This window comes from Vicugna pacos, chromosome 9, assembly GCF_048564905.1.
Source record: "Vicugna pacos chromosome 9, VicPac4, whole genome shotgun sequence".
Taxonomy (NCBI): domain Eukaryota; kingdom Metazoa; phylum Chordata; class Mammalia; order Artiodactyla; family Camelidae; genus Vicugna; species Vicugna pacos.
Genome location: NC_132995.1, coordinates 16866915 through 16889915, shown reverse-complemented (window position 1 = coordinate 16889915; position 23001 = coordinate 16866915). Strand labels below are relative to the sequence as shown.

The window sequence follows — 23001 nt, the reverse complement described above, 5'->3', positions numbered from 1 at the left end:
AAAGCTCCCTGTTTCATTTCATGCGATTAAAAGATCTGGCAGTTTGATTTCCAAGATTCTGGCTCTTACAAACATGTCTCCACTTGTATCTGGATCTTCTGTTTCCTTCCACTCTTTTGTCCCTGATCTGTTCAATTCTGATTCCTCATTCAGCAGTGTCTCCTCTGTGTGGGAGCCCTGTCCTGGAAGGGAGACCTGGCTGGTCAGTTTCAGGAAATTCGCAGGACCTGGGCTGCTCCATCCCCTTTAAATCATCTTACCTGATGCCCTTTGCACTTACATGCTGTTGGAGGGGGCAAGTGCCTCCCAGCTCCAGCCACTGCTCTAAAAGGGGATCTCTGTGCTTCCCAGAGAATACCTGCTGGCTGTTTTGAGGGTGTTCCTGCTCTCAGGCATGACAAACACCCTGTTTTTTTTCCCCCTTGCTAGTATTTTGATGTTTGGAGGAATACATTGCCCACTAGTTTTATTGAGAACGTTTCCCACAGGTTTTTGGTCTGCCTATCTGGTTCGTCTGCCTGTTTGTTTTTCATTTTTTAATGGAGGTACTGGGGATGGAACCCAGGGCCTCATGCATGCTAACCATGTGCTCTACCACTGAGCTACTTCCCTCCCTGGTCTGTCTGTTTTCATTAGGAGATTCAAGGATATTCAAAAATATACTACTAGGACTGCTGCCATCTTCTCAAAAATAGCACAGGGAGAACTTTTAACATTGGCACTTTAACACCACTGAGTGATGCTTCTTTAGCACAGTCGAACCAGAGGAGAAGAGCCATGTAAACAGTCATTTGTGTAGAGTGTCTTGTGCTGACTATGACATTGCAGCAGACCCTGCTGATCCCTCAGCCCATCTGAGTTCAACCCAGGAGACGGTTCCAACCTCAAGCTCCTGCATCTCTCTCCTCTCTCGAGAGCTTTCTCTGGTGCCACCAAAGCTTGCTGGCCTGACTTGGGCTTCCTGGAGTCACTCTCAGAGAAACTACCCAAGCCCAAATGCTTGTCTTGGGTCGGCTTTGGGGGGAAAATCCCAAAATGGAGACTAAGCTGTGTTCCAGGAGCCTTGCCTGTTTCAAACATCCCTCATGTGGTATAACCTGCTTATGACTGTCAAAAATAGAATGATGTTGGCTTAATATTTTTAATAGCCTTTGGTGAGACATCTTTTATTCTACACAAATGGAATGTTTGTTTTTCCTTGTCTATGCCCCCTTTACTTCCTCAAAAGGCCCTGGTTGATTAGCTGTTTCCCCTTTACATTTTTTCTAAATGCTAGACTTGTTTTCCAGAATTCAGCAATCCTACCTTCTAAGTGTAGAGTTGACTTTTTTCTGGGCGTGGAAATGAGACTCCTTTATCTATAGATGCCAGAGTATTCTTGGTGTTGAACCAAATATACATTGAATTATTGTCCCCCTGGTTCTCTGTGGCTGTGAGTCTTATGAGTAAGAACAGGCAGGTGAGATTAGGTCAAGTCAAATGCCACTTCCTCCAATAAACCCTCCCTGATGCCTCGGGGAAGGCAACACAGCCACCTCTCCCATGAGTCCATCATAATCTGCCTTGTATTTCAGTCTGTCCATCTACCTGCCTCCTTGACTGTGAGCTGTTCTCCCCTTTGCCTCCCCTCATCCTGTCCCTAGCAGTCCTTGAGTGAAGGCCGGGCTGGGCAGTCTGTGCATAAAGGCAAGCAGCCAGACACTGTAGAAGTGGGTAGACTTCACCTTGGTGCTCACCTCCAGTGAGTGCATCGTCTCAGCACACCTTTCCCCAGGGCTGAGCTGGGCTCATGTCCCATACCTCTGAATCTCGGGACAAGGCAGCAAGGCTGGAACAGGCACAAAGGTGGACTCATTTGAGACCAAGACATCACTGCTAAAAGCAAGCAGCTAGGAAGCCCTGTCTGAGGACAGAGATGGGGGACAGAGTATGACAGGCTCCATGCTGGGAACTGCAGGGCTGCCTCCATGCCACAGGACCCCTTGTGTGGTGTCAAAAGAGGAGATTTGGGTTGTCTTGTTTTTTTAAAGCTAACTTTAAACACTACTGACAGCAAGATGTCTCTGGCACAAAAGCCGACAGAGAGGCAACGGCTCACTGTTTCCATAGCTACTGACAGGACGCCACTGGGCAGCGCTCTGAACTCCAGAGCATCTCAGGCTCTGCCTGCAGGACGAAGTTTCTTGGGATCTGGGAGAACTCGGCAATCAAGTGGCAGTTGCTTATTTGAGCTTCTGCCACCACTGCCTTCTATTTTCAGTGACAGGGTTTAATTTCTCCAGGTATCCAAGGGTTTCCCTGCAGAACACTCCTGCACCCAGGAATCCCGGGAAGCTGGAGATGTCTCTTCCCCCGCAAACCTTCTGCAGGTCATGTCATCTGCTTCCAAAGCCTGGTGACCTTGGCACGTTCTCTGTGCTGGGGGATGGCTTTGCAAGGCTGGGAGGAGAGTTTCCTGGGTGGCTGGCTGGTTCTCAGCAACATGCTGGGGCATGGCATAGGAAGGGCTGACAGTAAGTTTTAGCAGGACCTGCTTCCAATCTGGAAAACCTTGGAGGGTCTGAGGGGCCAAACCCGCTCAGGCTTTTCTAGGTTCTCCTTCACAGGGAACCTGCAGGAGAAGGGTTCACGTCCTTCCCTCCAAGGCTACCTCGGGTGTTTCCTGTTGAGGTATCCTCCCACAGAAGACCGAATGGCAGAGGATGCGGGTCAGGGACCCAGCTTGGGTGCTGGACTGGGGACAGGCATTCCTGATCTGCTGGCCTTAGATGTCCCACTGGGGAGGCACGCTGCCTGATTGACGGCATCTCCCGATCTGTTTCCTTCGATGCGTCATCCACCAAGCTTTTGTTTTCAGTCCCGGTGGAAAAATGCTTACTGCCAGGCGTTGTGTGGGCTCCAGGCACACTGTGAAAATACCACTTGCTCAAGACTGCCTGGAGAAGAAGGGCAGTACCTGCCGCCGTGTTTCCATCTCTGCTGTGGCCGCCCACATGGCTCATGGCACAACCTGCCTGTGCCCAAAGGGTCTGAGAAAACCTTGAGATTAACCCACTGCATCTGGGAGATTTTTGGAGTGTCTATCCTCAAACAAACATCACTACTGAAATTCATGACCTTCTTGCTTTCCAGCTCTGAGGGCGTAGACACAGATCTGCTCCTCCAGAATGTGATTCTCCTAGCCTGGCTAAGAAATTGCCCCTTCTGAGTCCTCTTTGTGTCACATTTCTAGCTCATCTGATGATAAACCTCCCCCGTCAGGGAAGTCTCAGGGTGTACCTCCTTAACCTCATGGCATGCCCTCAGTGGCACCTGATAAATGTTTCTGGAGTGTTCCTGTGGAAATACTGTGTTCAGTTCAAAGCAATCCTTTCTCTTCAAAAATCTCCAAACCTGATTCTTAATACTAAGCATTAAATTTGGAACAGCATTCAAGTTGGTGGTTATAAAAACTGCTTTTAGCTATCTCAGGAATTCAGAAGACACTTAAGCTCCACTTCCTTACCCCACAATGGAAAGAGATGATTTCTGACCCTTGGTAAGAGCATATGGGCTGCTGAGGCTAAAGAGATGCTGCCCTCAGAGATCCCGCTGCCTTTCTCAGACCCCACAGAGCCCTGGACCAAGCTGAATAACCTACAGCTGCTCTACTCCGGCGGGTGGGGGGGGGGGGGGAGGGGGGCGGAGCGGTGACCGGCAAGAAAGGAGGCTGAGTCGTGCCAATCGGGAATAAGCCAGAGGGAGTCCTAGAGAATCAGCAAGCTCTCCCAATTAGGGATTGTTGAAAAAGAAGTGCCATTTATTTATGTCATACAGTAATTTCCTCGTATTAACAGTCACCTCAGTTAATTACTAATAACACATAGCCCCCCCCACCAAGAAGGTCAGCCAGTGAACTTGATTGAATAGAGGGGACTCTTCACAATGAGCTTGTTTGTATCTGGATGCAGATAGATGCACAGAAACACGACAGCGGCAAGAAGAAATCAAAACCCATTTACTCTCTAAGGCAGGGGAGACAAGCACCTCCACCAGCCTATTCCCACTGTCTTTGACCGACAGCGAAAGAGTAAACTTCAGCCCAACTCTGCATGACATGAAAGCTGAATTGCTTTGGTCCAAATTAAATAGCATTTACTGAATTGTGACACATAGATATTCTAGAGCTTTACACTCTTTACCCCAAAGTAAAAAGAAAAATCTCTACCGTTTATGTTCAGGGTCTATTGGATCTTCTCCTGCAGACAAGCCCCCACCTTAGACAGTGTCCTCTCTTCACCGTAGGCAGACCGCCAGAGGACGCTGGGGCTCAAGGATTCATGGGAACTGAAGGAGTGACCAGCAGCTGACTAACTCAGGAGTGTTTGGTTTTTGTTTTTATTTTTAATTAAGAAGCATCAAAATGAACTTGAAATTGGCAAGACCTCAACCGAGAAACTCGGCTGGCTCCAGGCCTAGTTTGCATGGATGGGCTGGACTTGGATCTGGTTCCTTCTTGGACTCTGGAGTCAACAAAAGCCCATCTGCAGACCTGCAGGTCTTAGATTGGGGCAGGGTGTCCCTTCCTGGAGACTCCAAGGGTCTTCTACCCTGCTGCCCTGATTTCTCCCCTACTCCTTCCTGGATGCTAGGCTCCCCCTCTGCTCTGAGACCCCCAGTGTCCTTTAAAGAAGCCCCCCCTTTTTACTCATTAGCCACAGTCCGTTTCTGACATGTGCTACCCAGAAGACCCTATTTGTTCCCCAAGTCTCGTCACATTAAAGACAGACACTGGTATCACCTTGGCCTGTCCCAGAAATCTGGTCTTTAAAAAGGAACTGTTCTTATGATGGTGAAATTTCAGAAATTATAACAGGTGTGTGGGATGCGAGGGTGCCTGGAACCCCAGCAACGTTGCTAATGTAGCCAACTCTCCCACAAGCACACTGGCATTCAGGAAATTTCAGGCAACTCAACACAGAAGGAAGCAAAGCCACCCATTCCATCCAGCTCCTCAGAAACCCACGGGGGACAGGAAAGAAGAAGGATCATGAGGAGTAGAGGAAGAGGGCAGGGGAGGGACGTTCATTTGGTAAGTTCCCAAGTGCCCAAAGGAAGCTCTGGGCTTCCTTTCCAGATGAGGAAATTTTAGGAATCATGAAATCACAGCTCAGGCCTGGAGGGGCCTCAGAGACCTGGGCTGCACTCCCATCCCTGTTCAAATGGCGGGGAAGGCTTGGCCACCAACCCACAGCAGGGCCACAGCAGAAGAGGCTGGGAAGAATCTTCCATCTGAACGGTGCTTGGATCAGCATGTCACAGTGTGTTTAACTGACTTTGGGAAACCTTGGGATCATGATATTTCAGAAGCCAGTACACAGCCAGATGCTGGACACCTAAGCCTTGAAGTGGCTGGTCTGAGCGTGACTCAGAACAGACCTACTTTCCAAAATGCTTTCACACCCTTCACCTCACCCGGGAATCCCTGCTGCCCGAGCAGGGCAGAGTTTATTGTTCCTGTTTTGCAAGTGATGGGGGACACAGGCTAGGGAGGGCTAGGTGAAGGACGTGCTTAAGACCACCCAGCCAGCCCTTTGAGAGCTGAGATAGACCCTTTGATCCATCCCATCATTCTTTTTTTTCTCCCATGGAATAAGGGAGACAGACCTGCCATTCCAGATGGCTCCCATTCCCCTCCCAGGAACAGTGCCCGGGTTCTGCTCATTGCAACAGAATGGAAGGTTTAGGACTTAGGAGTCAGTCATACCACTGGATTTACATGCCTTTCATCAAATACAAGGTGCTTTGCACAACCCTCCCCTCTCCCCCCTCCCCCTACCCGGCCCCATGCTGCCTTCAGCTCTCTGCCCAAAGGCAGCAAGAATCTTCCATCCAGGGAATGGTCTGGGGCCCAGCAGGGAGGAGTGGTTTGCCTGCCATCCTCAGCCAAACCTGGTCCAGTCCCCTCCTGCATCCACCCCCTTGGCAGCAAACAGAGTGCCTTCTGAATCTCCGTTACTTCTCCTGGGGCCTGGGATTTGGACTCATGGGCCATCCAATGCAAATGTCTTTTTGCCTTCATTGGGTTGCAGAGGGACAAGTTTGCCACTAATCTTTCAGGGGAGACACACATATCAAAAACTGTAAGCGAGCACAGGGCTTCATGCCTGGGATTTGCAGCGTTTCTCCGCCTTCCTCGCTGCAGAGACCGAGTCTGACTTTCAAAAAAGGGCACACAGCCCTGGGCAAATCCCAAGGAGGAAAACTCAGTGTCTGCTGGTGCCAGGGACTTCAGGCCCCCTTCAGGGCTTTCCCCAGGGGCCTCTCAAAACAAGAAGGAAGTCTGAGCGAAAAACTGTACATGTAGCATATGTCAAAGGAATGCAGCGCTGTTGATTCCTAGAGGGTCTGCCTGAATATTAGATGCAAATAAGTGCTAATAAGTACAGTTGGAAAAGCTAATGGAAAAACCGTCCTTCCCAGCAGGATCACTGCACACAGATGCACAGGGCAGCCACACTCGCTGCTAGCCTGGCCTCAGTGAAGCCTGTGTAGACTCATCCTGCAGACATGCAGCCTGTATAGACTTATCCTGTGGAAGCTCTTGTGGTGGAGAGCCTCCTCCTGGCTGCGGGGCTGGGAATTCCTCTTCCCACCCTTTCCCCACTGCCCAGTGAGTGTGCCTGTGTGCCCCCGTGTGTGTGCACAGTACTGAAGAGGTTCCCTTCACCACTGGGCTTCTTCAGCAATCAGCCCCACTGCCCAGCCAACCAGCGGCGAGGACCCCCGGTGGTGAGGACCCCAGGTGGTGAGAGGGGGTCGGAGGTGTAGGGATGAGAGGGCGCGGGGGCAGGGACAGGGTCAGGGCATCCTGGGCTCCTCAGGCAAGTAGCTTTCTGCTCACCTCACCGCCAGCACCCCCACCCCTTCTTTGTCTGCCATCTTCTTTCCTTCTGCTCTGCTCTGACAGCTTTTGGTCACAGGATGGATAAGGATGCCACTGTCCTGCTCTTTCTGACACTTGAGTCCTTTTCCCTTATATTCAGGCTTGTCTAATATGCACCTGACTGAGGTGGAGGAGGACAATTTCGTCCGTCTACATATCCTTCCCCCCAATCCACCCCCCTACACAAGTAACACGCAGCCAATAGAGCGAGGCTGGGCCTAACGCCCTGGATCTGACAATGCTTGAGCTCAGAGTCTTGGAGAAGGAACCCCAGTCCCAAACCTATACAGCTGTGGAATCAATCCTGGCTCTGCCATCCTTCAGATGTGTGGACTCCAGCAACTTGGTGGCTTGGTGGCTCGTCACTTGCATGCTTGGGGTAACCTTGTAACTCATCCATAAAACAGGCATAATGATAATGCCCGCTTTGTTGTTGCAGGAACTAAGGGAGATCATGATACTTTATCAGCAGATAAAATGAAAGGAGGGTGAACACCTTTCGCTTTATTTTACTAAACGTTTCTCTATAGGTTTTTTAAAATACTGAGTGGCCCTTCAAGAAGTGGTGGATGATTTAGTTTCATATCGTTCCTGTGAAAAGCCAGACTGCCTTCCTTCTGGGCACCTGCTTGCCCCCTGCAGGTGGGGCTGCCTCTTCTCAGGAATAACGAGGAACCGAATCAGAGCATCTCACCCACCCCCTTTATGTCCCTGCTCTGCCCTGGCGCTGTGTAGCTGTGGATCTGTGACGTGCCCACTCTGTTGTTGAGGGTGTTTATGCGGAGGGGTTGGTTGACCCACGGTGACCTCGTTCACAACCCCTCCTTGCTCTCAGGCCCGTGACCCAACAGGAACTTCAAGGAGAGCCTGGGTCATGGGGCACTTCCAGAGCCCCAGGAATTTGGGGATCGGTCCGGACACTAGGGCTCGATGCCGCCCAAGACCTTGACCGAATTCCACCGAGGCTGTAGCCAAGGGATCTCACGGAGTCTTCCTGGGATCAATCCTCTGCTTTTCGCCCGCCCCACGCCCCCGCCGCGTCGGGTCACAGGCGCGCCCTCCTGCCCAGCGGTGGTCACGGCCCGCTCCGGTGACGCCTCGTCCTTTGCCCGGGTCGGCGCCGGCCTGCGACCCACCGAGGCAGTGGCAGCACTCTGGCTGCGGTCTGGAGCCAAGTGGCAGCCGGGAGTCCGGCTCTCAGGGAACCCAGGAGACGGGCGCCACCCCCGGCATCCCCAGTCCCACCCCCGTGGCCGCCGGACCGCGCCCAGCGGCGTTTCACTGCGAGCGCGGGGCCCCTGGGGCCGCCGGAGTCGCAGAGCGCGCGTGGGCGCGGCTCGGATGAGCTCCCGGGAGGGCCGAGCAGATCGCAGGAGCGATCCTCTCCCGGCCCGGCCACCGCCGTAGCCTCCACCACCGCGGGGCGGGGCCCAGGCCGGGGGCGGGGCGCCGGGCGGGCGCGGCGCTATTTCCAGCCTCGCCGGAGGCTCAGCTCGCACTTCGCTGGGAGCCCTCCCTGTGCGAGAGCCGATCTGGCTGCTCTGTGAGGAGAAGGGAGACGGCGGCGGCGGGAGGCTGGAGGTGGGAGGGGGATGGACGGGGGCCAGTGACCGAGGAGGAACACGCCACCGCGCCCTCTCCCTCTCCTGCGCGCTCCGGCCGCCGGCCCCACGCGTCTCGCCTGACAGACCTCACGGGGCTCCGCTCGGAGCTGGAGGAGGCACCGGGCCCGAGCTGGGGCGGAGGTCCTCCCTGCAGCCCGGGCGCCCCGGAACGGAGGATTCGGCGTGGAGGACCGCGCCCCGGCTGGAGGCGTCCGCGGCCCCGCGAGCGCCGGCTACGCCAGGTAAGTGCGCTGCACCCCGGCCCCACTCCTGTCCCCGCCCTATGCCAGCTCCCGCCGGGAGCGGCGCCCCGAAAGGTCCCGGGAGGATCTGGGACTGCACTGCGCCCCAGCCCTGCGAACCGACGCGGATAAGAGTCCGAAGCAGTGGCGGAGATAGGGCGCGTGGGGTTCCGGTCTGGCTGCACTTTGGGGACTGGCTCCAGTAGCGGGAACTTTAATTAGACTTTTGCTTCTTGGATTTCACTCGTCGCCGCGCGTCTGTGAACTGCCACCCCTTGGGCTCTCTAGGTCCCTGCGGATCCTCCGCTCCTCTTTCCCGCTGTAGATGCTGGGCACGGGGAGGCAGCGTCCGTCTCCGAAAGGGCGGGGCTGGCGTCCCCGAGGCGCTTAGGGCTTTCCCGCGCGCTCGGGACTGGGACTCGGGGACCGGTAGTGGCGGGCAGGGGCGAGGTAAAGAGTTCGAGGCTGCCTTCTTGGCTTCCTCCCGAACGGCGGAAGGTGCCTTCTCACTCCATCGCATTCATCCCCATCCCGCGACTCTCCCGGGCACCCGCCTGTTTTGAACTCGAGAAGAGTGTGTGTGCGTCAGTGATCGTGTGAAGGTGTGTGCGTGCGTGTGTCCAGGAGTGCAGGCGTCGGAGTCTCGGGCGGCTCCGGAGGAAGGGGAAAGGATACGCTTTGCCGCGGGACGCAGCCGAGCTCTGGCGGCGGCTGCGACTCCAGCTGCTGGCTGCTAGTTCTGCACATCAGCTGTGGCCTCGCAGAGGCAAACCCAGCCAGGGGAAGGCGAATTTCCGGGGTTTGACAGTGCCAGTGCTGGCGCTTGGGTCAGAAGTGACCCCTCTCTCTTCCTCCGCGCGGGACTCCCGCCGCCCTAACTTTCGCGGTACATCCGGGCTCCAGGCCCAGAGACCCCGACCAGGAGTGGACTCGGCATCGGTGCAGCGCCCTGGGCACTCGTTGCCCGGCTGTCTGTCCCAGCCGGTTATTGGGGGCCAATCTTAGGACTCCCTGGCCCTCTATAGTCTCCGGTATCGCAGTGGACCCCGGGTCCTTGGGCCCCCTCCCAGCTGAAGCCTGAGCCGGAACTGGCTACACTAAGGGGAGCCGGCTGGGCCCTCTATATCTGCTTGGCCGGCATCTGGCCTGGCAGCAGAGCCTGAAGGAGAGGCCGGTGAGTTAGGGGACCAGTGTTGGGGATGAGGAGGAGGGGCGGGGGTGTTGCAGAGGGGTAAGCGGCAAACTAGCCCCTTCCCCATCCCTGGGCTGCTTACAAGCTGCACTACTAAGCCCACTCTCTTTGGCTAACCTCTCACATCTAAGTTCACCTTGACCCTTGCTCATGGGATGGAGAACTTTTCCTAAGTCCTGCCTTAGAGCAGTGTGGCCTCTGAGGCAAGAGTGGCCTTTAAGAGTCCTCTTTAAAATTTCTCAATTGTCATGGCTTCTTCTGCCCATTCTCTGCCCCTGTCCCAAAGGCAAGGGAGACAGGCTATCAGAAAGGGTGACCCTCTGGTCCCTGGAGGAGGCCCTATTTTCATTCAGACAGCCTGCTACATACAGCAGGACAGGTTCCGGGGAGATTCTGGGGTGTGTGGAAGCACATCCTGGAGACTTCATCAGATCTGCCTCTGTGAAGTAACCCACAGTGGGGATAAAATTCAGACCCTAAAGAGAGTTGAGCCACGTAGGATGATCGATAATCCAATAGCAGTTGAAGACAGAAAACCTCTGAGTCTGACCCCATCTATTGCCTGGCCCATTTACCCTGGGAATCAGGGGAGGCATAGCTTATTTATTTATTTACCTGGAATCAGACTCCACAAGAGTGAATTATGTTCCCCCAATATTGATTTTTAAAAAGACCCCAAATTAAAAAGTCAAGTCTTTCTTAAAGCAAGGTCAAGGATTAATTATTTATAGAGAGACATCAATCAGCCAGTGCCAGGGCTCACTTCTAAATTGCCTGAGTGGGTGAGAGGAGCGTCTTCTGATTTTTCCTGACTCCGGCCGGGTGAGGAGCAGCTTTGTCTGACCTCCTGGGCTGGGCAGGGCTTTCCTGGACTGTGACCAGAGGAGGATGCTTTGTAACTCAGCCTGCTATTTGAGATGCTTTTTTAATCTTGTAGCCAGAATACCACTTGGGAAATTTCACGCATATTTGCTGTGTTTCCGTAATGAACATTTACTGATTACAGAGTATCAAGGGAATTTCATTTTTTTTAAACATTTATTCAAATCTCTGTTTATGTAAGCTAATAAGTCTGGGAAAGTTTGGTAACTACTTTTTCACCCTGTGGTTGTTCAGAAAGTGTGCCTGGTGGGCTTGTCTCAGAATTCCCCTTCAATTCAATTAAAAGGAGGAATGTCAGATCCTCTTGACTGGAAACATTGTCAGGCTCCTTCTCTGCTCTTTCCTCTGGTTCGTACCAGTGGTGGCCTGATAGGCTTTTTGCGGTTTTGCTGATCGAAGAGATGGGAACTTAGAGCTTTTATCGTTGTTTGCTGATGCATCTGGTTAAAGACACCTGTGGTGGGCACTGGAGTCTTATGGGGGCTGTTAGTTTACTTATGGGGAGTTGAGGTGCCCCATCTCCTGCCTGCTGCTCGACCTGGAGTCTGAGACTTCTATTTTAGTGGTACCTGCCGCACCTCCCTGATTTATCTGTGCGTGGCAGCTACAATGGAGAAAGGTGGAGCAGGGAGGGAGCCTATGGGCGGGGAAAGTGGACAAAGGATTATTGCAGCTCCTTTGTGAGTAACTATGGCAGTTAGATAACACTGTGAAACAAGTATCCAGACTTTCAGCTAATCAGAAGTTAATGAGTTATAAACAGGAGGTTCATGTAGTGCCGACCCAAGGAGATCAGCACAGCTCTGACATGGGACAGTGAGAAATAAAAAATAAATGGAGGATAGTTGTCTGGATGTGTATGTGGTGACTATGTCTGGGTGTCTGGGAGTCTCAGGAAGTTTGCTGGGGGCAGGCAGCCTGCGTGGCAACAGTGTGGTAACAGTAGGCTCCCTGGCACTGTCTTTGGAGTCTTCGCCAAGTCTTGTCTGACTCCAGAGCAGCTGTGTTCCCTCCCTCCTGGGAAAAGGCTGCCCAAAAGCAGAGGAAACCCTTGGGCTCAGACAGCCGGGGACACATTAGCTCAGGTGGCAGAGGACACGGGAGATGCCGTCTCATTTCTTTCCGGCTGGAGGATGTGTGACCGTGCGATCGGTAAATCACTGTGGCAGAAGATGAGACTTACAAATTGGTCATGGGAAAAAGTTGTGACTTTTACCCTTTACAGAACTTCCTGTCATCTGTGATCTGGAGCTCTGGTCTGCGCCTGCTGGCCACAAGTGCAGCCTCGGCTACCGGCAGTGGGGAAGCCTGTGTCTCGGCGGGTTGACACCAAGAAGCAAAATTGTATCTCAAAAGCCATCTTTTGGGAGGTCAGAAAGTGTTTGCAGGCAAGGGGCTAGGGGCGCAGACAGCTGCCCTCCCAGAGGCCTGGGTCTTAGCATTCTTAACTCATACCCTGAAGGATGTGCGTTTCTGGGAAATCAGTGCTTCTTGCTCCTGGTGACTGAGAGCAAGACACCTTGTCCCTGGCAACCTAAGGCCAGAGCTGGCCCTGGTGAGTGACATTTATTTGAACTAAATTAGAGTTGTCAGCATTGAAACCTGATGCCAAATAATGCTCCATCCCACCCTCCTAGCGTCAGGCTCATTGTCACTCTCCATTTTGCCGTCAGTGAGCGTTTATGAGTGCCTATTAGCGTCCGTTGCTGGGTCAGGCTCTGGGGAAGGCCAGCCTGAGAGTGGCCCTGCCCTGGCAGGGTTTGTAGATGGTGGGATAGAGGCTTGCTTACCATCATCTCATCACACACTGATTCACGCTGTGCCAGACAACACCATTACCAAACAAGTCACCAACACACGTGTGATTCTAGGCTATGATAAACGTGTAAAGGAAACATCTGGGTGGTTATGAGATATAAAATAGGGTAATCTGACCTAGGCTGAGGGCTCGGGAGGACCTCCCTGAGGAGGTGACTGACTCTTCAGCTGAGCTCTGAAGGAAGAGCTGGAACTAAGCACGTGGGGGTGGGAGGGGGAGCTTCCTGGCACAGAATGTGGGTGAGGGAGGGAGATCGTGGAGCGCCATCCAGGAGCTGTGGGAAGACCCACGGGGTCAGGAGAGTGGAGGAGACACAGGCCATATAGGGCCTTGCAGACGGGGTGAAGGGACCTACCAGCGGCTGAGAGTAGGGAGCCCAGTGTGTGTGTGTGTGTGTGCAGTAATCCTGGAGGAGGACGGCTGTGGTGCTAAAGAGGGGTGGGTGGACATGAATCTGCCAGGGCTCGGTGCTGGGTTAGGTGCCGAGGGGAGGTGGTGACTTCTGGATCGTGACTGGGTGCCCCTTGGACCAAAATGTCCAAATGCCCATTCACTCTAGTTGGGTTATATCCTCCAGGGCCAGGGAGGGAAGGTCAGACAGCCACTCGTGTGGCCCTACCTCTTTGCCCCTGCCCAGCTAGCCCACCTTCCAGCTTTCCCCTGAGCCCCTGGACCTTCTGCTACCTCCCACCGTGTGTTCACCATTGAGCCCTGGCTCATGGCAGGCACTCAGTAAGTGACAGCCCAGTGCCAGTGTTCTCTTGTGAGCATAGACAGCTCAGACACCCACCTGCTGGCCAGAGGTGGCCTCCACCTGTGTTTCATCCACTTAACTTCCTGGTTCCCTGGTAGGTCCTCAACCTACCACCCACTTGTATTGTCCTGGCAGCTAGCTGGTGCCTGCCCCAGAAAGAACTCCTCTCCTGTGCCCACCTCTCATTCTCTGTCCCCTCTCCTTCCCTCCTCCCTGGGGAGTCAGGCTCTACCTGCTCCCACCCTCTGCAATGGGCATGGCCCTGAGCTCCCAAACCCCCTCCAATGCCAGTGAGTTCCCTGGGGCTGTGTGAGCTCAGCTCAGGCCCTGGCTTTCCCGTGGACATCAGCTGGGTCCCTCTGGCTCTGTCTTCCAGAACTGGGGTGGGGGGGAGCAATTCTGTGAGTCACCCTGCTTCCCGTTGGGCCTACGCTGCTGGCTTTGGGCCCTGAGCCGAGCGGCCGCTGAGCTGCAGGCAACAGCCCAGGTCGCTGTCACCTTGTCCTCACTCTGCCTGGACCTGAGCCAGTTCCTCCCTGGCTGGGCTAGACTCTGGGACAGAAGGGATGAGAGCCAAAGAGAGGATGCTACAAGGTACGGATCTACTCCACGGGCTCCAGGCATCTCTGGGGCTGATTCCTCCAGCCCTTGGGCTCTTTGCCTGGAGTGTGGCCTCACCAGATGGGCTTTCTTTCTATCCTGGCTGCTGCCTTCGCCACCGTGGACCGCTGGTCGTGCCCTCATGCTCATCAGCAGAGCCCCCTGCCAGCAGCCCCTAGCCCAGGCTCAGGTTGACTCATCCTTGGCATACTGGTCGTCCCCACCTTCAAGGCTGCCTCTTCTTGGGGGCTGACTCATCTCCCTGGACAAGACCCATCTGCCCAAGCCTGTGGACACTGAGACCCTCCTCCAGCCCTGAGATGCTGGGGGCTGTGCGAAGGGGCTTTTCTTCCTGTGCGCCTGAGGGAGCATCCAGAACCCAGCAAATTCTGATGGGGGTCCCTCATGTGCAGCACCTCCTGCCATGTCTGGAGAAAGCTAGCGGAGCTGGTGCAAATACTGCTCTCTCCTGTGCCTGGGCCGTGATGAGCTCGGCATGGAGAAGGTGCTCAGTGATTGCTGCCGGCAGGCGGAGTGAGCTTAACTGTGCCGTCTGTCTACACCATGGCCAGTGTGTGATGCAGGTACTCCGTCTACACCAGCTGAGCCAGTGCATGGTGCAGACAGTCTGTCTACACTAGTTGAGTCCAGGGTGAGCACTGGACACTTCCATTTAGTCTGTGCCTGCCTGGCTGTCTATAGGGTCTTTGCACAGGCTCTGAAACGCTCTCTGGCTTTGGGGACTTCCCTCAGGCCTCCGCTTCCCCTTGGCCATCAGACGTCAGGCTCTGTCTCCCAGAACTGGGGTGGTTGAGCCCAAAGTGCAGTGCAGTCTGTCTACACTGACTGAGGCCAGTTCATGGCGAAAGCCATCTGTCTACACTAGTGGAGCCAGTAGGGGATGCAGTCAGCCTGTCTGGGGCTCCTCCTGACACTTTCCCCAGGAATACTTTTTTCTACTCCTTCCCTTAGAAGGAGCCTTACTTCCAACGGGCTTTCCTTGAGGGTTCCCTCAACTTTCCCACGTCTTTTTAGGATCTTTGGCAGAGGTGTGGCCACTGGGCTGGAGGTGGTGCCACATGGGGTGTGGGGACCTGGTGTCATATGGTGATCTTACCTAGATGCCCCCTCCCCTGTCACCGTGCTTGGGGGCTGAGCCAGCTGTCAGTGGTCACGGTCCCCTGGGCATCCCTTGCAGCAGCCACTCCTGCACATTTTTCTCATGAAAGTCTTTTAAGCGTGGATGACTGCCTCGGTGCGCAGGATGAACTGCATTTCTCCAGACTGGGTCCATCTTGCCATCTCCTGCTTAGATTTTGGGCCTCCCCATCCATGGATGTTATTTTACCTCCTGAGGGTTGGCCTCATGTGCAAATTTAATCTCATGACCTTTCATCCCTATGAAAACACAATCTGCCTCCATGAATTAAAGGTGTCAGTGTGCAGCCATGGCAACCAGCTCCACCCCTCACTCCGCCCCATGCAGCCATCTCGGGGTTGTGACTGAAGCCAGCACCTGGAGTCAGACTGCCTGGGTTGAAATCCCAGCTTCACCATATGTCCCTCTTGGACTATAGACTCAGTTTCCTCATCTGTAAAATGGGGATGACAATATTGACTAGACCTCACAGAGCCATAGTGCCTAACGGATAGCCAGCCCACAATAAATGGCAACTGCCATTATCACCAGCATCAGTATCTCCTGTGTTTGGTCTTTCAGCCAAGGCTCAATCCTTCTCCATCTCGGATGCAAAGAAGCATGTTGATCAAGGGTCTTGTCTGGTGATGTGACAGAGGCTGAGGGGGCATGTGGCTCCATGACTGGTGTCTTCTTTCTTAGCAGTTTCCCATGGATGCCTTTTCCCGGACTTGCATTCAGTACATTTGAAAACTTTATTTGAAGTGCTGTATGCACACTGAAAAGCTCACAGATTGTGTGTACAGTGCAGTGAATATCTGCAAACAAAAGAGGCCTGTGTGCCCAGGGCCAGAGCAGGAATCAGAAAGTGGCCAGCATCCCTGTGATCCTTTCGTGATGCTTCCCTTCCAGCACTGGGAACCGCTCTCCTTACTTGTGATAGCGTGGATTGTTTTTCTTTGTTTTTAAACTTGACAGTAGTGGAGTCATAAGTCTGTGTATCTTTGTACATCATGTCTGTGAGTGTCACCCACGCTGCAGTGAGGAGTTGTAGTTTGTTCCTGTTACTGTCTAGGATTCCGTGGTGTGAAGGTTCACTGTTGTCCTGTTGATCGACATTGGATCATTCAGAATTTGGGGGTTTATGAACAATGCTGCTGGGACATTCTTGAATATCTTGGGCATATATACAGGTTTTAATAAGCATATACCTCAAAGAGACTTGATGGGTCTCAGAAAATGCATACCTTCATCTTTTGTAGATGCTGTCAGTTTCCTAAAGTGGCTGTACTAATTCCCATGGCGCAAATCATATATGAGTGCCAACTGCTCCACATCCTTTCCAGCACTTTGTGTTGTCGGTCTTTTTCATGTTAGTTATTCTATGAGCATGCAGAGTTATCACACTGTGGTTTTAATTTTATTTCCCAGATGACTAATACAGTATATATATATATATATATATATATTTTTTTTTTTGCCAAGGATATATTGAAGTTGAAAACATTTTTCAACAAATTTGAAAATTCACTTCCATCTCCAAATTGTGTCTTAAATGTCTGGGGTGCTTGTGGTTCCCTCAGCCATGCGGGTTTGAAACCACCATGCTGTTAGGCATGGGTGGAATAGACAGGTGTTTCTCTGGATGAAGCTGGGGACCTGGCCACCTGCCCCAGAACCACCAGATGGATTTCCGTTGTCCATCAGTCTCTCTGGGGCTTGTCTTTCTTTCCCTTCACAGATTCCAGGAGCATTGAGACTTCCTGTCTGTCATGTGCACTGCTGTGTCCCAGCGCCTAGAACGGTCCTGGTACGGAGTAGGGCCTTGTAAATACCCACTGAATAAAGAGACAGAGGATGGAGTGTTGCCTGTTGGCTTCTGTCCTCTCTCACCCCAGCTGATCTGACAGGGATTTGTTGGAAGCCTGGGTTGCTATGGGAAGGGCTCTGGAGGGTGTCCCATCCTGATGCTCTGTTCCTGTAAATGACCTCCCCCTCCTCCAAAGCCATTTTCCGACCGAGGTCTGCGGTTCCAAGCCCCAGGCTCTGTGCTGATGCCCCCAGCAGCCATGCTCACCCTCAGCGCTCCAGGCGCTGGCCATTTAGGAGCATCCCTTAGGGGACCCCATCCCTGATGGGCTCATCTGTCATTGGGTCCCTCCAGAGAGGCCTGAAAGCCCCGCTGAAAGCAGCACTCCATCCCTGCTCCACGCAGCCTCCTCAGCTTTGCAACACCGCCTCTTCACAGATGACATGAAAAGGGCATAAATGACATGCCCTCCGGTCAAGTGAAAGTCAGAGCTATGTCTGTTACCAGCCCATCCACTCCTGCCCTATCACATCTTGATGCGGACTATGATAAAGCCTTTCTTTGGGCTTGACTAGGTCCCTTTCTCCTCAAGGGTGGCATAATTATTTGGAAAGCAGCATGGCTGGGAGCATGAGAGTTTTGGGTCAGACCCCTCAGGTTCAAATCCAGGTTCTTTTCTTATTTTGTTTTGAGACCAGCTGTTGCCCCTGAGGGAAGATTCATACCAACTGTGATACAAACAGTGGCGGCTGACTGGGAGAGGCTGAGATCTCTGAAGGTGGGGACCGAGAGCAAGGGTTTCTGGTTAGGGCATCTGCTGGGGACTTCACAGAGGTGGGAGACCCAGGCTGGTCCTCATAGATGGGAAGGGGGGAGATGACACCTCATGGATCACTCAGTGTCAGCCTCGAGGGACCAAAGCATGAAGTACTCAGGGAAAGAAGTGCACTGAGCCCACAGGAGACTGTGGTCTAGTTGACATGACACACAAGGGTATAGAGCAGTGATCAGAATTCATTGGTGAGTTATGGAAAGCTTCCTGGAGGAGGCGTGCTTGGGACTGCATGTTAAAGGCAAGAAAAGAAAATGTTATCCTGGTGCTGGTAGAAATTCTCTCTAAGCTGCAGGATCACGGGGGCAGGGACAGTGTGAACCAAATACCAGTCGCTTTAAAATAGGGCAACAAAGAATCCATGACACACACATTGTTTATGCGATGTGGAGGCGGGTGTGCAAAGATGGAAGAGCTAAAAGCAGTTTGGGAAAAACAACACCTTTTTTTTTTATGGGAAGACAGATTAGAAAGGTTTATGCTCTTCTGTGATAACTAATATGAAAAGTTTATCAAAGTTTAAAAAAAAACCTTGACGCTTTCTGCAAAATTGATTTGAAGAGTTGGCAGATTTGAGGAATCGTTCAGTAACGTTTTATGAGTTGATGCTAATTTGATGCAGCAGCCCCATGCATCGCGCCAGTTTACTGCCAAACCAACATTAAGCACGGACCTTTCGTGCAAGGTTTATAGGCGGACAGCTCATAAAGATGCATGCTTGACAACGATTCTGCTTCTCTTAGAATGTGCAGTATGAAGTGTTTCTCAAAACCCAACTAAATTGCCCTGGCCTGTTACTCGTAAACAATCTTTGGGGATGTCAGGCCTGGATCCCATGCAATATTTCATGCAATATTTCACCAGTCTGGGTCCTGGTACATGGGGAGCCTATGTCTCCAAAAGTCCCGGGGACTGGGCAGTGGTAGGAGAGGGAACCCTTTGGGCTGGAAGATGCCCTAAGGGACCACTTTGGAAATGACTTGTTACCCAGGTCATGGGAAGGTTAGTGACACTCTTCCTAATGGGATCTCCTAAAACAAATCAAGGGTTGCACCTAAATGAGATCAGTGACCCCAAGGAAATACATTTCCTGCTTTCGTTTTTGTTTCCCGGGCTGATGTGTGATGGATCACTGCTCATTGCACATCTCTCTTCATCCAAACACGCTGTCAGAGCCTCGTCAGTAAGGAGATGACTGAGTTTGTTTTGCACGCCTGAAAGTGTTTAACAATAAAAATTATCAAAACTCCTGTCTTGCACCACTGAGAACCCACTGCTTCTGTTCTCCACATAAGAAAAGTGGACTTTTGTGGTGTCAGTCTGCATCACACCCATCCCTGTGTTGCGCCGATCCAGTGTTAATTACCCGGGTTTAAACAGAGAAGGTTGCTGCAGGGGGGAAGTGCGCAGACCGCTGTCAGCACAAAGCCTCGTGGGGTTTCGCAAGGGGAAATTTGATCTTGGGCAAATGTCAAGGCGTTTTTGAAATCTGTGTTATGCTATCAGCTCATTGCCAGCATAGGGCTTCATCTGGATTTCATAAATATTGTATGGGGTCCTTTTCCTGCCACCTCGGCCAGCTGGAGAACACAACAGCCACCCCTCCTACACACACACACACACACACACACACACACACACACATCGCAGTCGCAATTTATTGCAGAGTTGTCATGAAAAGCCAATTGGTGATATTTCAATCACAGTGTTCTTGTAACAAATCCCATTCAAATTCCATTGGAACGGGAGTGAAAGCTTCCTCCTGCTGCTGGGAGAATCGTATGCTAAATGTAGCCTCCTAGGGCCCTGGCAGCCATCCAGGGCTTTGTAATTTATAGTTCTCCTTCCTGGTTCTCTGAGTGACCTTGGAACCTCCGTGCTGGTGGATTTCTTAGGCTCACACGTTGCCCTCTCTTGTCGTCCTCTCTTGTGAGAACGTTTCCCATGTGAGCGCTTCCAGCACCCATCAGGCTGGCGCTTGAGAGAGAGGATGTGATCAGGGGCACCCAGGGAACACATGGCGGGTGATTGGAAGATTGCTTGTTGCTGCTGACCTTTCCTCTGAAATTTATGTCAGCCACGGAACAGTCCAATATTGTGTTTAGAGGCAGCCTGCGAGTGACAGGAACCTCTCCAGCCCCAGCACACAGCAGGTGATCCCGGAAAAGAAGGGGAGGGACAGTCTGCAATTACATTCATCAGCTCTTTTTGGTTGAGGAATAAACAAAATGGCCCAAACTGCTGCTGTTACAGATTCTAGCAGAGGAGTGGCGTGTAGGAGATTAACGTACAATTAAAACCCGTGTACGGGTAAATTATAGGGTGACAGCTATCTAATGCAAACACCGCAGACGTGTAATTAAGAGGAGTTACGGGCTCTCGAGGATGGATTTGCTGAGGAAAGTGCTAGGGAGCTGTCTGTGGAGCTGGAAGACCAGGACACACACTGGGACAGCGTCGGGGGGGTGGGGGCCAGTGCAGGTGGTGAAGAGGACCCCCCCCACGCAGCATCTGGGGGACAGTCTGGGATGTGATGGGACCACAGCTCCTTTGGGTGGCGCAGCCTGCCTCTCTGACTTCTGCTGGGTCTTGTTCCAGTCTTCCAGCCCTAACAGGAGCCATCCTACTCTCCCCCTCCTCACCTTTGGCTTTGTGGCAGTTAGCACCCATGGATGTCTTTTTTTTTCACGTTTTTAATTCCTTCTGCTTTGTCAGCTTTTTAAGGAATATGTTACATTGTGTGGAAATTGGATGCTAACAAGATTTGTATGAATAAATTAGACTCTTAACTTTTTATGTTATTACAAAATTGAAATGGACTCTAATGACAGTCAGAATTAATGTTCTGTTTCAAATAAATGCTGGGATGTGACTGAATTTTCAGTGCAGTCTCCTCCTCTTGTGTCTCTAGCTCTTCATAGAAGGCTTTGCCTGAGAGAGAGGAGTCTCTCAGGGATCCCTGACCCCTTCCGCTGAGGCTGCCTGTAGCACTCAGGCTGGCACTGTCCCCCTACGAAACCCATCCCTGACTATCCCCCCCCCAAGTTGTGCTCTGCCCACATGCTCCCATGGGAGCTGCTGGGAAAATCTGCGGCTGATGCTTCTAGCGGCACCCCTCCCCCACCAAATTGGAACTGCCCTTGGCCTCAGGGGGTTCCTTGCCCAAGGCTACACTCATCCTGCATCCAGTGACTGGTTGTGTCCATCCCTGCTCCAGAGCTCCCTGTGGGACCTCTTCCGAGAGCCCTTCCCAATAAACCCCAGAATTCCCAGGGAACTCAGTCCACAACACTGGCTCTCAGGGATTTCAGTTTTCCTAAACCAGTTGTCTTCCAGGTGAGTCTCTTCTGCTCGGATCAGATTCCCCGAGGACCAAGATCGTCCTTTCTGCTCTATGTTCCCTTCTTGAGCCCAGAGCTGAGGTGAGGCACTGACAAGGTCTTGGTCTCAGTCCAGGTCCCCCTGGGTAGGGTCTGAGCAGCAGCAGGGCCAAAGGGCTCCCCTAGATCTGAGCTGTCACACCACTCGGCTCTGGGTAGGAGGCAGACTTGGAAGGATTTTCTGCAATGAAAACCATAATGTCCCAAGGGGGCAGGTCAGAACAGGGGTCAAGGGCACCGGGATATGGAGCCTGGTTCCCACAGCTGACGGTGGGAGGGGAGAGGGTCCTGGTAAAGTGGGGAGAGAGCATGATGTAGCGCAGACATGGAATAGCCCAGGTGTAAAATTCTGCTCCCATTGCAGTCAGGCCTCTTGAAAAGGAAGTGGTGCAGTTTGGGATGCCCGGGGACACCTGCCCCATTGGAAGGGTGTCAGGGAACTCAGCGCCAGCTGTCACTGCAGAAACTGGTTGGGGTTTCGGGGTAGCCAGATATTCAAATAGTCAAGAATAGGTAGATTTTTATATGACATCTCTCCCCTTCTGAAATCTGGAGACGAATTCAGAATTTAAAATCAAAGTCTTCCACCGACCAAACCATATACCTGTGAACTGCATTTGGCTTCTGGGCTGGAGGAATTTGGAGCCTGGAGCTTCACTGGCAAGGTGAACAGTTCGCCACCTGGAGGGTGAGAGCCAGAGCCCCAAAAAGGGACAGTAACTGCCAAGGCTGCAGGCAGCTGTGGCCTGCCCAAATGTAGCCTCTGTCCTGGGACCCCTGCCCCCGCCGCCATCTGCCGGAAGGGGGCTCTCACTGCCAGGGCTGCAGGCATCAGGTCGCTGGCTGAACCCCTAGTGCAGTTGGATCCAGGCAAGTCCAGCCGTGGCCGGTTGGGCCACTCAGCTTGGGGTTTGGTGGGTGAGTGGGTGGCAGAGGGGCATCTCACCTTGCCATTCCTGCCTTCACCATCACAAGTCTTAGCAATTCCCTGCAGAAATTCCTTAATAAAAGCAAAAAGCAGAATATCAAAATCTTATCACCCAAGCCACCCTCTGGATTTGGGGCTCCCGTACGTTGTCACCAAGTGGGAGGATCTTATGTTTAAATCCCTTTATGTATATAAACTCATAAGTCATATTCATTTTACTAAAAAATGCAATAATAATTTTTATGCCTACTGCATCTAAACTGTTTAATCACTTTATGCACCACGAACGCCTTCCCCTGGGAATGGGTCTCTTTCCCTCCTGCTTTTGACACCTGCACAGCATTCCTTGGTGTGAATTTACCATAATTTGTATAAACCGTTCCCTGTTGGACATTTTGGGGGGAACCTCATTTTTGTTTTTCAATTTTAAACAATGTTGACGTGAGCGTTCTTGCTATATTCCTTTGTGCCATTTCAGAATACATTCCTGGAAGTAGAATTGTTGACTCAAAGGGTAGGCTTGCTTTTAAGACTTTTAATACTTCCTGACAAATCACCTTACAGAAGGACCCAGTGGTGCATACCAGCAAATCTTCATTTTTAAAATCTTGGTCAATTTGACAGGTTAAAGAGAGGCATGCTTGTTGCTTTTTTGAAATAACTTTTGTTTTCATCAAAGTAGTATGTATGTGTAGTTTTAAAAGCACAGATAATAAAAAGTGTGTAATAAACCCAGCAGTTCCCTGCTTCATTCCTCAACATCCCTCCCAGTCTTGCTCCCCAGAGACAACCCCCCAGGAGCTGTTTCCCTGGCACGTATTATGACTTCTATATTTATTTCCACATCACATGCGTGTACTGCAGGTGTAAAATGGCCAGTCAATTGTCCCAGCAT

The 23001-nt window shown here is 52.2% G+C and overlaps 1 protein-coding gene across 2 annotated transcripts in view; it reads left to right on the top strand.

The window, feature by feature from the left end:
* Positions 1–8456: 8456 nt before the first annotated feature.
* CHST8 (carbohydrate sulfotransferase 8) overlaps positions 8457–23001 on the top strand; it is a 117271-nt gene continuing 102726 nt past the window's right edge. For both annotated transcript variants that reach the window (XM_006212185.4, XM_031672072.2), the window contains exon 1: positions 8457–8771. The gene's annotated coding sequence lies outside the window, so the exon portion shown is untranslated. The remainder of the gene's footprint in view (positions 8772–23001) is intronic.